The sequence below is a fragment of the Bubalus kerabau genome, chromosome 8 (genome assembly GCF_029407905.1).
Source record: "Bubalus kerabau isolate K-KA32 ecotype Philippines breed swamp buffalo chromosome 8, PCC_UOA_SB_1v2, whole genome shotgun sequence".
Lineage (NCBI taxonomy): Eukaryota > Metazoa > Chordata > Mammalia > Artiodactyla > Bovidae > Bubalus > Bubalus kerabau.
The window spans coordinates 60209068-60223691 of NC_073631.1; the positions used below are offsets into that span (position 1 = coordinate 60209068).

Below are 14624 nucleotides of genomic sequence, written 5' to 3' on the forward strand. Positions count from 1 at the left end.
AATATAAAGGAAATTCAAATATATGATTTAATTAATGTGGTTGTAATGATACCAAAGATTTCTAAACCTAAGAAAACATGTATCCTATAAATCCTTTAAAATAATCTAGATCGCCATGCATCTGTCCATCTTTTTCCATTCTTTCCAGCTTTCCCTCCCTGTTTTCTCTTCATTTCCAACTTCCTCTTCAAAATTCATTCAATACATATTTGTTGGACTTTTTATACTTTAGGGTAAGTACTAGTTTATGTATCAAAGAGGTGAAAATGTGTAGTGATTCAGAAATTTATTTGTTGCTACATCCAAGGAGCATGTTTCTGTTTGGGATGCTGCTGCTGCTGCTGCTAAGTCACTTCAGTCGTGTCCGACTCTGTGAGACCCCACAGACGGCAGCCCACCGGGCTCCCCCATCCCTGGGATTCTCGCTAGAGCTGGCTGGTCAGCTGGGGAACTGCAGTTTGTTCCCTATTTAGCAATTGTCTCACAACTGCTGGCTCTAGGACCACATGGTCTCAGCTATGATTCACACTGGTTAAATGTATGACTGGCCCTGGCTCTTGATACTCCTGAAAATAAGAGCTAGACATTAGGATTTATCCTGCAGAAAAATCAAACTTCTCTCCGACTGATTCTGCAAGTAAAAATAGCAGAAGCTACAGTAGTCAGTTTGGGCTCTGCCTTGCTGTGTTCTGACTCTGACTTCAAGTCCTGTTGGTGCATGTGCTTGGCAAGAACTCGATTATGTGCCAAAGTCGAGCTGTCAGGGAGTATAGGAAGTGAGCTCTAGCTTTCTAGCTTAGCTTTCTTGTTTGGCATTCATTAAAGAATGCAGCTACATTTGGAGTTGAGGGACCCAGTGGAGTGGATTGCCATTTCCTTCTCCAGGGATCTTCCCAATCCTGGGATTGAACCTGGGTCTCTTGCATCTGCTGCATTGGCAGGCAGATTCTTTATAGCTAGTGCCACCTGGAAGCCTGTAAGAAGAAAAGACTAAAAGAAATAGAAGAAAAAGACATAGAAGAAAAAACTAAAATGAAATGTTTTAAAACATTGACAACAAACATCTCTAGATTATTAAAATCACAGCATCTTCTCCTTTCTGTCCTTATGCATATTAATCTTCCACACTTTAAAAGAATTTTGCCCTTTCTTCCCTGGTTTTACTGCATCTACCCTTGTTGTTATAATGCCATAAGACTAACTGTTAGAATTGGTCATTTCCAGTGGCTACAAGAAGACTACTTCTAGTCTGAACACTTTTCATTGATCTTGTGGGGATAGGGGCACATAGTGAACTGACTAAATGAGCCTTTCAGTGCAACTAACTACTGTACGAGTTGAAATGAGTCAGTCTAGATCATTCTCACTTTGCTACCTAGTGTGGATGCTTTGGGTTTCTCACTCCTAACTGAGCTTGGGCATTGATGGTAACCAAAGTGTATCATGTCATGGAGGAAACCAAGACGATTTTATGCTTTGTGGTTTTTCTTTGAGCAGGTCAGAATTTCTTTTATCTCTTTTGCTCTGCCAATGTTGAAGACTCTATATGGCAGATAATGGGAAAAGATACTTTGATTAATGCTTGGGAGTTGCCTAAATAACTGGTGGAGTAAAACATCTGTCCTCAACTCTGAGTGGTATCTTGGTCTTTGAGGGACAAGAGAATAGAGGGTAATAAGGTCATGCCTTATGGTGTAGTTTGTGCTGTGCATGCTCAGTCGGCTCAGTTATGTCCAACTCTGCGACGCTATGGACTATATATAGCCCACCAGGCTCCTCTGTCCCTGGGATTCTCCAGGCAAGAATGCTGGAGTGGATTGCTGTGCCCTCCTCTGGGGGATCTTCCTGATCCAGGGACTGAACCCACATCTCTTGCATCTCCTGCTTTGGCAAGCTGGTTCTTTACCACTAGCACCACCTGGGAAGCCCATGGTGTCAGTTAGGGAAGATGAAATGGTAGTAGATGAAATGGCGGAAAGGAAACCACATTCAAACTAGGTGAGTCTTCAAATCAAACGATTCTTTCTAGAGTTGGATGCCCTAGAGGGTGTAGCAACAACAAGCCAAATGGTTCTGTGTATGTGTATGCGAGTGTGCTCATCATTCAGTCAGACTCTTTGTGACCCCATGGACTGTAGCCCTCCATGTTCCTCTCTCTATGACATTTCCCAGGCAAGAATACTGGAATGGGTTGCCATTTCCCTCTCTAAAATGGTTTGTACTCTGAATCAAAAAGTAACTGGTTGATAGGCCAGGGAAAAAGGGTATGCAGAGCTGAGGCAGGATGTCTAAAGGGTCTGGGCTGCCCTAGGGTGAAAAGCTTAGGGTTTTTATGGCTTGCGGGAACTAGTGAGTGTGGGCGTGGGAAGTGTGTGCTGTGCAATGGTAAAGCAGTAATTCCAACACTGACTGGTGCCTTTGCTTATCTTCAGTTTCTTAGTTCCTGAGAAGATGAGTATGTCCAACATGGTTAAAGATTGTTGTTCAGTCACTAAGTTGTCCAAGTCTTTGCAACCCCATGGACTGTAGCACACCGGACTCCTCTGTCCTTCACTATCTCCTGGAGTTCACTCACATTCATGTGCTTTGAGTCAGTGATGCTGTCTAACCATCTTATCCTCTGCTGCCTGCTTCTCCTCTTGCCTTCAGTCTTTCCCAGCATCAGGGTCTTTTCCATCAGATAGAAATGGACAACAGCATTTATGTATATCTTTTCTATAAATTCTTCATGATAACTTGTGTTGTAGAAGATTGAGTCTTTTTTTTTTTTTAAATGTTGCTCATCTCATTAGAATCAGTTTGATGGATTTAATTACATTAATTTGTTTAATAAAAATATTTAGACACAATAGCTAGAGCTAGTGAATGTTCCCAGTATAAGATAAAAAACCAAATGCAACATTTAGACAAAGCAAGTTAATTTAGTTGACACGATTCTGAGTTGTAAAAGCACAGACCAGCATCCAAAGGGAATGCATTTTGGATTTTTAATGTGGCAATTAAACATAGTTAGGGGGGCTATGTAAATTAGCATGTTTTAAACTGCATTTATGGTCATCTTAATCTGATATGGCTGACTTAATTTCATAGTCATTTGAGGATAGTTAATTCTACTTTATAGTTGCTTACCAGAAAATTATGCTTCATGCTGTGTGGTGAGGTTTTGTAAAATAATCTAAAGAAAATTGTTACTGTTGGCAAAAAAAAAGAATTATTTGTTTAAGTACCATCTAGCATTGCTGCCTCAAAGGGATTGTTTCTGCATAGTATTTAAAAAAGATTTTAAATGTGTTTTATATCTTGTCAGTTTTTGAGTAGAAAAACATAGATGTGTGCTTAGCAAAAAACTTAAGTACCACTTTGGGGCCAGTCTGGGTCCACATCTTCCTGAAGTATTAGTGATAAATCTCATGGCATAGATGAGCTTACGGAGATGAGTTTACAGTTTAGGAAGTACTGTACCAGTTGAGAGTAATCTTCTGGTTTGTACATATGTGCTTTCTAAGTCTTTCAAATAAGTTATCTGTTAAAATGTCAAATCTTTCTTTTTTTATTTAAAGTCAAGATTTTTAACCCCAGCTAAGGAGAAGGAAATGGCAACCCACTCCAGTATTCTTGCCTGGAGAATCCCATGGATGGAGGAGCTTGGTGGGCTACAGTCCATGGGTCGCAAAGAGTTGGACACGACTGAGCGACTTCATTTTCACTTTCACTTAAGCTAAAACTCTAATACTTTGGCCACCTCATGCGAAAAGACCCTGATGCTGGGAGGGATTGGGGGCAGGAGGAGAAGGGGATGACAGAGGATGAGATGGCTGGATGACATCATGGACTCGATGGACATGAGTTTGGGTGAACTCTGGGAGTTGGTGATGGACAGGGAGGCCTGGTGTGCTGCAATTCATGGTGTTGCAAGGAGTCGGACAGGACTGAGTGACTGAACTGAACTGAATATAGAAAGATAATTTACTCATATATAGTACCACATGAGAGAGGCCTGTAAATTTTCAATTCTGTGTTTAAAAAGTGAGAGTTCTGGATCTGATATCTAATATCAACATAAAGATGTTGAATGAATCAATTATCATAAAAAGGAATCTGAGTCTATTTAGTTTATAGCTGATTATACTTTGTTTAATACATGGCTTTGTATATTTGTGTAGTGTGTTTGTGTGTCCAATTTTCTAAATTCTGTGTTCAACCCCATGTGGCTTAATTATTGTCTTTGTGGGTTTATTTTTCAGATAATCACTGTATATTCATGGAAACAAATATTTTAAGACTTGTAGGGTTTTCTAACAGAATTCAGTATTTCCAGATGATCTAAAGACCTATTCCTAGAAAAATAACATAAAGTACTATTAATTGAGCTTAAATACAAATCTTTGAAATATAAAGGAACATTAAAACAGATTACACTGTGAAGGTGTCAGTCACTCAGTTGTGTCTGACTTTGTGACCCCATGGACTGTGGCCCTCTAGGCTCCTCTGTCCATGCTCCAGGTAAAGATACTGGAGTGGAAAAGCCATTTGCTTTTCCAAGGGATCTTCCCAACCCAGTAATACACTTTGAAAACTGGGATTCTCAAAATGTATTTGAGGGAATGGTGATGGATCCCTGAAATCCTTTTGTGGGGAGGGGTCTATGAGGTCAAAACAATTAGAATAATAATAGTAAGAATTTATTTGCCTTAAAAAAAAAAACTCATTCTCACATCAATGTACAGGGCAATTTTGCTGAAACTATGAGAGACATCAGAACATTAAGAGATATGAGAATCCAGTTGTCTCCTGAGATTCACAAAAATGTAAAACAATGTCACTCTTTAAAACTAAAACATGTTATTTGTGTTAACATGTAATGAATGGTATTATTTTTAAATGAATTAACAAAAGTTCCAGGTTATCAAATTTAGTTTCTAATATGTTATAACTTCATGGATACAAACCATATAAAGGAATGGCTTTGGGAGAACTTCTTAAAATGTTGTTGTTTATTGTTTAGTCACTAAGTCATGTCTGACTCTTTTGAGACCCTATGGACTGTAGCTGCCAGGCTTCTCTGCCCATGAGATTTTAAAATGTTAAGGGTTCCTAAATACAAAATGTTTGAGAATTATTGACTTAGACTAATTAGAGCTAGCACCTGATTTGGAGGCTGGAAAGTAAAAGTAGAGGTTGGAACTTGCCTGGTACCTGAATAACATCTAGTATGTTTATCAAATTTTGAGTCTCACTTTCCTTAGCTATAAAATCGGAATAATATTTAATGTGTAAGTTTAGAGACAATATATATGTACATTGTTCACTCTAATACTCTGTCCATATTAAGTGCCTAACACTTTTTGAATAGGTGGCTGATTCAAGGGATAGTTATATTACAGATATCATTGGGGATATTTATGTGTAAATGGCCTATAGTTTTCTTTTCTCTTATTCTATCTTGAAACTCATTCAAGAATAAGAGTAAGAAAAAGGTTGAGAAGAGTATTAATTTTCTTCCCCAAGGTAAAGTAAACACATTTATTGATACATATATGAGTCTTTCTTACCCTAGCAGTTTTGAGTCACTCATTCATCAAGTGTTAAGTTTCCCTATGCCATGTATTTTTAATTCTTTATTCTACATTTTCTTCTCTAACTGCATGCCCAGATTTTTTTCACCTCTATACTGTGCATATGCTTTTTTTTGTCTTGTTTTTAAACACTTCTCCCACAGCCTGCCAAGCATTACAATTCATGTAGGCATTGTCATGACTAAGGTGTTCGTGCTCGTGATTGCAAACAACTAGCTGATTGATTGCATTTATACCTTTTACTCTTGGTGATATGGACACATTTGTTGTCTTAATGACAGACAGCCTGATAAAAAAATGCTTCTTTAAAAAAATGACACAGGAAAAGAAATATTCCCAGTCAAGTGCCATGTTTAAATAAGTGAATGTCATTTCACTGAAAAGCTGCAGCCTAATCAGATTCAGGTTTATGTTAATAAATCATATAAAATATTTTGAGGTACTCTGTAGCAGCTGTCTTGAAATACACAAGTCAGAACCTACCTAAAGGGAGGTTCATTGGGTGTGTGGTACAACATGGATGAAACTGAATGGACAGTGTGTCTGCATTTACTCATTTCAAAAGGACAGGTTACAGCTTAATATCATTATGAAATAATTAGACAAAATGCTAAAGTATAGTGAGTGAATGACTTTATTTTTGCAGTCTTATGTACTCTAGCCACTCATTTAGCAGTTTTTATCTGTGGTACCTGTTTAAAATCTATATATGTCAAAAGTAACAGGTTTTGTTTTGTTTTGTTTTGTTTTTGGTTAGAAATGGAAGCAGAATTTGTGACAAAATGATCTTGGTGATTGATGAATTGCTCCCATTGTTAGTTTTGTTCTTGTATTGGGGGTTATCTACAATGCAGTAGAAGAAAAATAGATGCCACCCTTATTCATTTTAACTTAATTGGGTTGGTATAGAATACAAGATAGCATTTTCCCCCAGCATACATGCAATAGTGAATTGAGTAAAAAATGTATTAAGCAAGCTTTTTAGTTTTATATCAAAATCAATACCAGACTGTTGTTGAAAATTTTAAGATTATGATTTCCTCATCAATTTATGTTGTACTTTAATCTCTTACAGTGTGATAGTTGGCCATCTAATCTAACAATATTTAATGTAATGATTTGAAAATGCAGTTAATTTTTCGCCTATCTCATCATCCTGAACAATTACAGTGTTCATCATTCTGTTGTAAGTCACTGTTACCTATGTGAGGAAATTAGTCTAGTGTGGAGACTCAAAATTAAAAATAGAACAAAGGTGTAAAAGGTGAAAATCTTCATATTGACTGTGAATAAACTGTTACATGTTTTGGATTATTTTTGGAGAAGTGTTAAATTCTGTTTTCCATTTACTATAAAATATTCTGCAGAGAGAAAGTAAAAGAGTAGTGTTCATGGTAAACTGAAGCTGAAATCTCTCCTTCTAATCAACTAGCCACTTCATATACAATCTTCGTTGTATGATTACTTATGGAAAATAATGGTAAAATTCAGATAATAAGTAATCTTGGCCCTCCTAATTGTGTGAGGAATATTGTCTTTTAGTAATGTATTGAACATCTGCTATGTACTTCTAGACACTGGGAATACTCTTGCCCTCAAAGAGTTCATTACCTAATAATTTATAATAATAACAGTGCATGACTTCCCAGATGGTGCTAGTGGTAAGGAAGCTGACTGCTGATGCAGGAGATGTAAGAAACAGGTTCGATTCCTGGGTTGGGAAAATCCCCTGGAGGAGGGTATGGCAGCCAACTCCACTATTCTTGCCTGGAGAAGCCCCTGGACAGAGGAGCCCGGTGAGCTACAGTACATAGGATCACAAAGAGTCAGACATGCCTCAAGCAACCTAGCATGCACAGTAAGTACAAAATAGTAGTAAGCCCAACAATATATATATGCAAATTTATTGATATGGAATATATTTTATTACTTTAACAATTGATATCAGGATTTCCTGTTACGAAGGAAGTATCTTTGAGTAAATAACATCTTCAGTTCACATGGAGTAGATGAGAACTATGACATTGGAGGGCAATTAGGTGCACAAGCTTTTCTGCATTAGGGAAGAAGGAGCATTCATTTTGATTTGGACAGGGAGCGCATTCTGTGTGACAGGCGGAGAGAAGATGGAGAGGCCCAGGACTGGATTTGGGAACGTGTAAGAGTCTGGCCTTGTCTGGGGAAAGACCCACATATTTCCCTGGCCTGCCTCTCCCTCTGTTTCCCTGAGTGGCAGTTTGGCGCTTCTCTCTCCTTAAGTCAAGGTCCCCCCCTTAGTCCCGTCACCGGCACTGCGTGGCCACTCTTCTAGGTACATTGTTAGTTAAAGCTTGTTGTAGAGGGTTATCTGTTAATGTTTTGTCACCTGTGTAAGACTCATATGGTGCTATGAAAGCCAAGACAAATTTATTTGCTTTACTAAAGTTAAGGGAGAAGAAAAGCTGATCTTTAACATTAGCAATTTAAAAAGGAAAACACTTGTTGTAAATTAACTGGCTGCATTTGTTGACTTCCTGCTCAAAACTCTTTACAAACTATTTTGTTCTCTCATGTAATTTCTATCCCACTTGCCTGAACAACTCCTGGAGGGTGGGAATAACATTTCCTGTGGCTTGGTTACCATCCCAATACCTCACATAGCTTCTGCCCAATATAGGTGCTCATTCATATTTTTAACCTAACATTGTTCTCAATATTAGCAGTTAATCTTATTTTTCCCCTTAAATATTAGAGAAAACTAGAATGGAGATAGTCATTCTCTTTTCTGATTCTGGTGATTAGGGCTCTAGGAGGCTCCTCTGTTTTGATAATGTGGTTGTAGCTCAAAAATCATTGTTTTCCTTATGGTGCACTACTAAAACTGCATGAAACTGAATCTGGGCATGAGGGGGGAAAGCCTGTGATGTGTTCAGCATGGAAGACCAAGCTTATAAACTATTAACTAGTTCACACCAAAATCAGTCTACTTTGGAAGAAAATAGTTGAAAGGATTTTTGATGAAGAAAAGCTTTCTTTGCTAGTTTAAATTCATTCTAGGCAGGTCCTTAGGAATTTATGCTATGTATACATAAAAAGGACAGAAAAATAAATATTCCTTTCTTTCACATATCACAAGCCATAGAAGGCAAGTCAGCCAGTAAGTAGATGGCAGCAGCTCAGTTTCTACAAGCAGGACACCTATGGCCAATGATGCATAGTTTAATGCTAATTTCATAGTTTCTAAAGACTATCCCAGAATTCTAGTTCTGTTAATGATACTAATGATGTTATTCGGGCATATGGAAAAAAAAATGTATGGACATAATGGCCTTATTTGTAGGGCAGATTCATGTGAACTATTTGCTATTATTAGAAAAAGATTTTATAAATATTCTGTATTTTATTTATGAAAAAATCTACTTTGGCTTCTAACATGGAGAAGTGTGGGACTGCAGTATAATTAGATGAATCAATAACTGGCTCCCTTTCTTTACATAATAAGAGCATCTGCTATGTTTTAGAGAATGATTGGGAATTTAGCATTGAAGGAAACATGATCTAGTTTGAAAGTAAACATGCAACTATTTTATCATAATAAATGCTTTAATAGGATTTTTAGATCAAATGTTGTATGAGAGATAAGTTCTATTTATGAGAAGAAAGTAGTGGGGGGATATCACAGGCAACAAATGGGCTCAGAAAGGTAAGTTTATCACAGGAATGCCTTTCCCTTGTCATTCTCACTCCATTCCCTTCAAATATTATTCTAAATCTTTGCAGCCATGCTCAAGTTCAACTTCCTATTCCCCCACCACCCTCTGCTCCCATGAAATTGACCTCAGATTATTATAAAATATGAAACTGGAAAAAAACTTCCTCAGCTTCTTACTATAAACATATCTACCTCTGTTTCTATACATTAAAAATATTTGAAGTACAGTTGATTTACAATATTAGTTTCAGATGTACAGCATAATGATTCAATATTTTTATAGGTTAGGTTCCATTTATAATTTTTTAATAAAATATTGGCTATATTCCCTGTGCTATATAATACATTCTTGTAGCATTTTTAAGGGTAGAGGATTAAGAGCTACAAACTACTACCTTGCCACTTCTGCCTTACCTCTCGCTACTACTGGTTTGTTCTCTGTATTTGTGAGTCTATTTCTGTTTTGTTATTCATTCACTTGTTTTATGTTTTAGATTCCACATACAAGTGATAGCATAGAGTATTTATCTTTCTCTGCCTTATTTCACTAAGCATAATACCCTTCAGGTTCATCACTGGTGTTGGAAATGGCAGAATTTCTTGTTTTTTCAATGGCTGAGTGATATTCTGTGGTGTATATATATACCACTTCTTCTTTATCCATTCATCTGTTGATGGACACTTAAGTTGCTTCTGTACCTTGGCTGTTATAAAAAATGCTGCTGTGAACATTGTAGTGCATGTATGTTTTTTAACTAATGTTTCCATTTTCTTCAGATATATGCCCAGAAGTGGAATTGCTGGTCAATACAGTATTCCTATTTTTAGATTTTTTGAGGAACCTCCATAATGCTTTCCATCGTGCTTCACCAGTTTACATTCCCACCAACAGTATAAGAGGAATCTCTTTTCTCCAGCCTCACAAACATTTATTTGTGTCCTTTTTCAAGATGACCATCCTGACAGCTTTCCTGGTGGCTTAGATGGTAAAGAATGTGCCTGCAATTAGGAATTCCGATCCCTGGATTGGGAAGATCCCTTTGAGAAGGGAATGGCTACCCACTCCAGTGTTCTTGCCTGGAGAATTCCATGCACACAGGAGCCTGACAGACTATATGGTACATGGGGTTGCAAAGAGTTGGACAGGACTGAGTGACCAACACTTTTCACTTTCATTCAGACAGATGTGAGATGATATTTCATTATGATTTTGATTTGCATGTCTCTGATTAGTGACATTGAGCTTTTTTTTCCATGGACTTACTGGCTATCTGCATTTTCTCTTTGGAAAAATGTCTATTCAGTTCTTCCCTTTTTCTAATCAAAAATTTTTTTTATGTTGAATTGTATGAGCTATTTATTTTGAATATTAATCTGTTACTGGTTATATATTTTGCAAATTTTTCTCCTATCCTGTAGGTTGTCTTCATGTTTTGAACTCATATACCTTGTTCCAACTCCCTGTGACGTTATCTAGTTTAGACTTTTGTGCAGAGTTCATTTGGACTGTTGGGAGAGTTACTTTACTGCTCTCAGCCTCCAGTATGGCTTTCTTTCTATCAATCCACATATATCAATCATTAGGGTTAAATGTAAAGTTACTTTAGTAAGTGTATAATTCTGTCACTTATAATATCCAGTGGCCTTGTAACTATGGTAAGTTCAGACTTCTTTCTGAGATATTGGACAACTCCATCCTCAACTTTGCCTGGTTTAGCACCTCCCCCCCCCCTTTTTTTTTTCAATTACTTGGAGAAGAGTTATTAAACTGAACACGTAGGTGGCTCAAGTCAGTTTATATAGAAAATAACATAATTAGGATTTAACAGATGTTCAGAAACTTCCCTTACCCCCTTTTCCCCTCTCTTCTGCTCACATCTTGCCAGAAGCTTATAAATAGTCTGGGACAGGGGTCAGGCTTTGCAGCCAACCATGTAGTCAATTCCTGTACTTGTCTCTATACAGCCTCTGGAGAAGGCAATGGCACCCCCACTCCAGTACTCTTGCCTGGAAATCCATGGATGGAGGAGCCTGGTAGGCTGTAGTCCATGGGGTCGCTAAGAGTCGGACATGACTGAGCGACTTCACTTTCACTTTTTATCTTCACGCATTGGAGAAGGAAATGGCAAGCCACTCCAGTATTCTTGCCTGGAGAATCCCAGGGATGGGGAAGCCTGATGGGCTGCCGTCTATGGGGTTGCACAGAGTCGGACACGACTGAAACGACTTAGCAATACAGCCTCTAGCAGGAATTTCTATTTCTGTAGTCCTCAATATCTTCATTCTAAGATGGTACTTATAGTTCTTCCCTTATTAGGGTTTGATGGCATAAGACATGCAAAACACTTAGTATATATGTTGGCTTTTAATGTTAGGTTAGTGCACTTGGCTTTGATTGTTGAGATATAGTGATAGGAACATACTGAGAAGATAGTGGTTAGATCATTAAATTGACTCAACACCATGCCCTACAATCAAGGTGACAGTTGAATAAGCTACTGCAGTTTAATCTGAAGATAAGGAAAATGAGCATATGCACTGAGCTGTTCAAAAGTTCATTCAGGTTTTTCCATAAGATGTTGCAGATGGACTTTGGCCCACCCAATAATAGCTTTCTCCAAATGTTTGTAGGAATGTAGAAGACAATTTTGATTTATTCTGTTGGCCCTAGGGATTATAGATTATTTATACTGAATGGGTATAAATAGTTGAGGTGGATTTTCAGTTAATATAAAGAATTCTATAACAGAGCTGCCTTAAAAAAAAACTACCCAATATAGCAGGTGTTCCAGTGGAGGCCAGGGTTGTCAAATGGGACATTAGTGCTTTGACTAGACATTCAAACCTGTTGACTATTACCCAGAACTGCCACCAGGTAATCCCCCCTGGTGCCACTCATCTCTGTTGTTCAGTGAGTCAATTCAGTTTTTGCACAACATACTATTTTTCAGCATTTCCCATCAGGGCCATTTACAGATCATAGTTTCTGTGGTAACCAATCCCTATAATAAGTTGCAGTCATCAAATAATCAAACACCATGTATCACTTCTCCTTCTGTAGTTGCTTGCTGGCTTTTATATTCCCCTGAAATGTTAAATCTGGCCTTTAGGAATCAACATCCTGTAAACCCCAGGAGATGGTCTAATGTCGTCTGTGACATGGGGCTTATTGCACACAGCTGCTTATTGCTGAGTGGTGGGAGCAAATTATACTTCAGGTGAAAAATGTAAAATGAACCTGAGTGCATCCAGCTCTCACGAAGCACAGTGGAAACATTTTCCTTAGAGTAGATCTACTTGGCATTTTTATCCGACCTCACATTAGTAATATTACACATTCAGCAATATTAGATTGGCCTAGGAGTTATAAAAGAATTGGTTGACTCATAAAATTTGGATTACATTCTAGGTCATCCTGTATGAAATTTCCAATTTTCATGCTGAATATTTCTGTACAGGGAAAATTCTAGGGAAAAAACCATATGTGAAATGTGAAATAATCATGGTTTATTTTTGCTCTTCTGTCTATCCCCATCAGTATTATTCCTGTTTATAGTCACGTGTTTCTGGGACTCAAATGTTGTTTTGCCTCATTTTTTTTTTTTTCCTCCAAAGCCTTATCACAAGGTGGCTTCTTAATGCCACCACCCTTAAGTGGAACTTCATTTTCAGAACTTTCTGGATTTGTTTCTCTTATCAAAACTGTCAAGCACTTTATTTTCCATTTCCCCATGATCATATCTCATCCTTTCTGAGGTAATAGCTATCTACTTATATTGACACAATTATATTAATCCTTGCCTTATCTCAGGTAACTTATACAGTAACAGTAGTAGTCAGAACAGAGGGCATTTATCCAGCTTAACTGATGGATGTCAGACTGAAGGTGAATTTTAGAGAAAACAGGGGACCTGTGCTCATATCAAAATAGACTGCGTATGTTCTGCCCGTGTACAGCTTCCCTTCTTTTCTTTTTTCCTTAAAACATCTAAAGGAAATAGTCAGTTGCTGTGTACCAAGGCATGCCTCTGTCCATGAGAATGTGCTGAATACAAAGAAGGAAAGCATGATAATAGAGAATAACAGGAATGCGAGCTGAGAGAACAATTTAGATACCATGTTCAGGGAAAATGTCTCTGAAGAGAAGTAACATTGAAGCTGAAGGAAGTAAAGGAACCAACTTTACAACACATGAAGGGAACAGTGTGCTAGGCAGAGAGAACAGCATATGCAAAGGCTCTGAGGCAGGACAAAGCTTGATGTGATGCAAGATGTGGAAGGTGGCCAGTATGTCTGGAATTTTGTTTGGGCATAGTTGGATGAGATGAATTTGGAGATATTGTTAAGGGCTATGTTATTTAATAGGGCAGTGGGACATTATTGAGGGAGATTAAGTACAGCAACAGTTAAATTTATAGCTTGATAAAGGTTTTCTGACTGCTCTGTGACAAATAACTTGGATGGTGGCAAGAATGGGAAAATATACCTGAAAGTCCAATAGAAAAGCTGGATTATCTATGAGGAAAGAAAAAAAGAAATAGGGAGCAGTGGATAGATTGCAGTATCTCTTTTTAGGTAGGTACAGACTTTTGGATTGGATTAGGTATGATAGAAGGAGAGAGAGGAAACAAGGATGGCAGGTTTTCTGGTTTTATCAGTGAATGGATAGTTACAGCACAGGATGAAATGGTGAATGTTTCCCAGTTTACAGTAGCAGGAGATAAAGCTTGAAGAGGTAAAGTAATTTGGTCATGGTCACCTACTCTTCTACTCTACTCTTTCAAATTTAAGCAAATGCCCAAACTAGGAAGTTATTTGGGTGGGAAATATATTCTTATTCTGGGTAGTGTTCTAGGAACCCAGTACCAATATTGTATCAGCAGCTGGCATTTATATCATCCACTCATGCAACAGATAATGAATTTTCTAGGTGTCATTGGGCACAGAGCAGTGACAGAGCAATGGTCCCTGTCTTGCTGATGGTGAGGAAGGTGGGCAACTAAGTGCTGTAACCCACCATGAGATGGCTGTAGAGGTGAAGCACTGAGTATGTGGGGAGCCAAGAAGGTCTTCTCCATGAAGATCTTTCCTTCTTGCAAGTGAATATTGAAGACCGAGTAGAAGTTAGGATGAAAGATCAGGAAATAGTGTTCTAGGCAGAAGTGACAGCTCATATTTAGAGATGAGAATCCAAAAAGTTCAGAGAACCTGAAATTAGAGCCATGTGGTTGAAAAACTAAGTCCAGATGGAGTGGGGAGAAGTAAGGCCACACAAGTAACCAGGGCATGTCACCCAAAGAGTCCTTTGAAGGAACTTATACGTGATCCTGTGGTACAAGGGAAAGCATTTATGACTT

General features: G+C 38.0%; 1 protein-coding gene across 36 annotated transcripts in view; it reads left to right on the plus strand.

Annotated features, from left to right (window-relative positions):
• The window catches only part of IMMP2L (inner mitochondrial membrane peptidase subunit 2), a 984232-nt gene that overhangs the window by 207269 nt on the left and 762339 nt on the right, over positions 1-14624 (plus strand). The gene's annotated exons all lie outside the window — the stretch shown is intronic.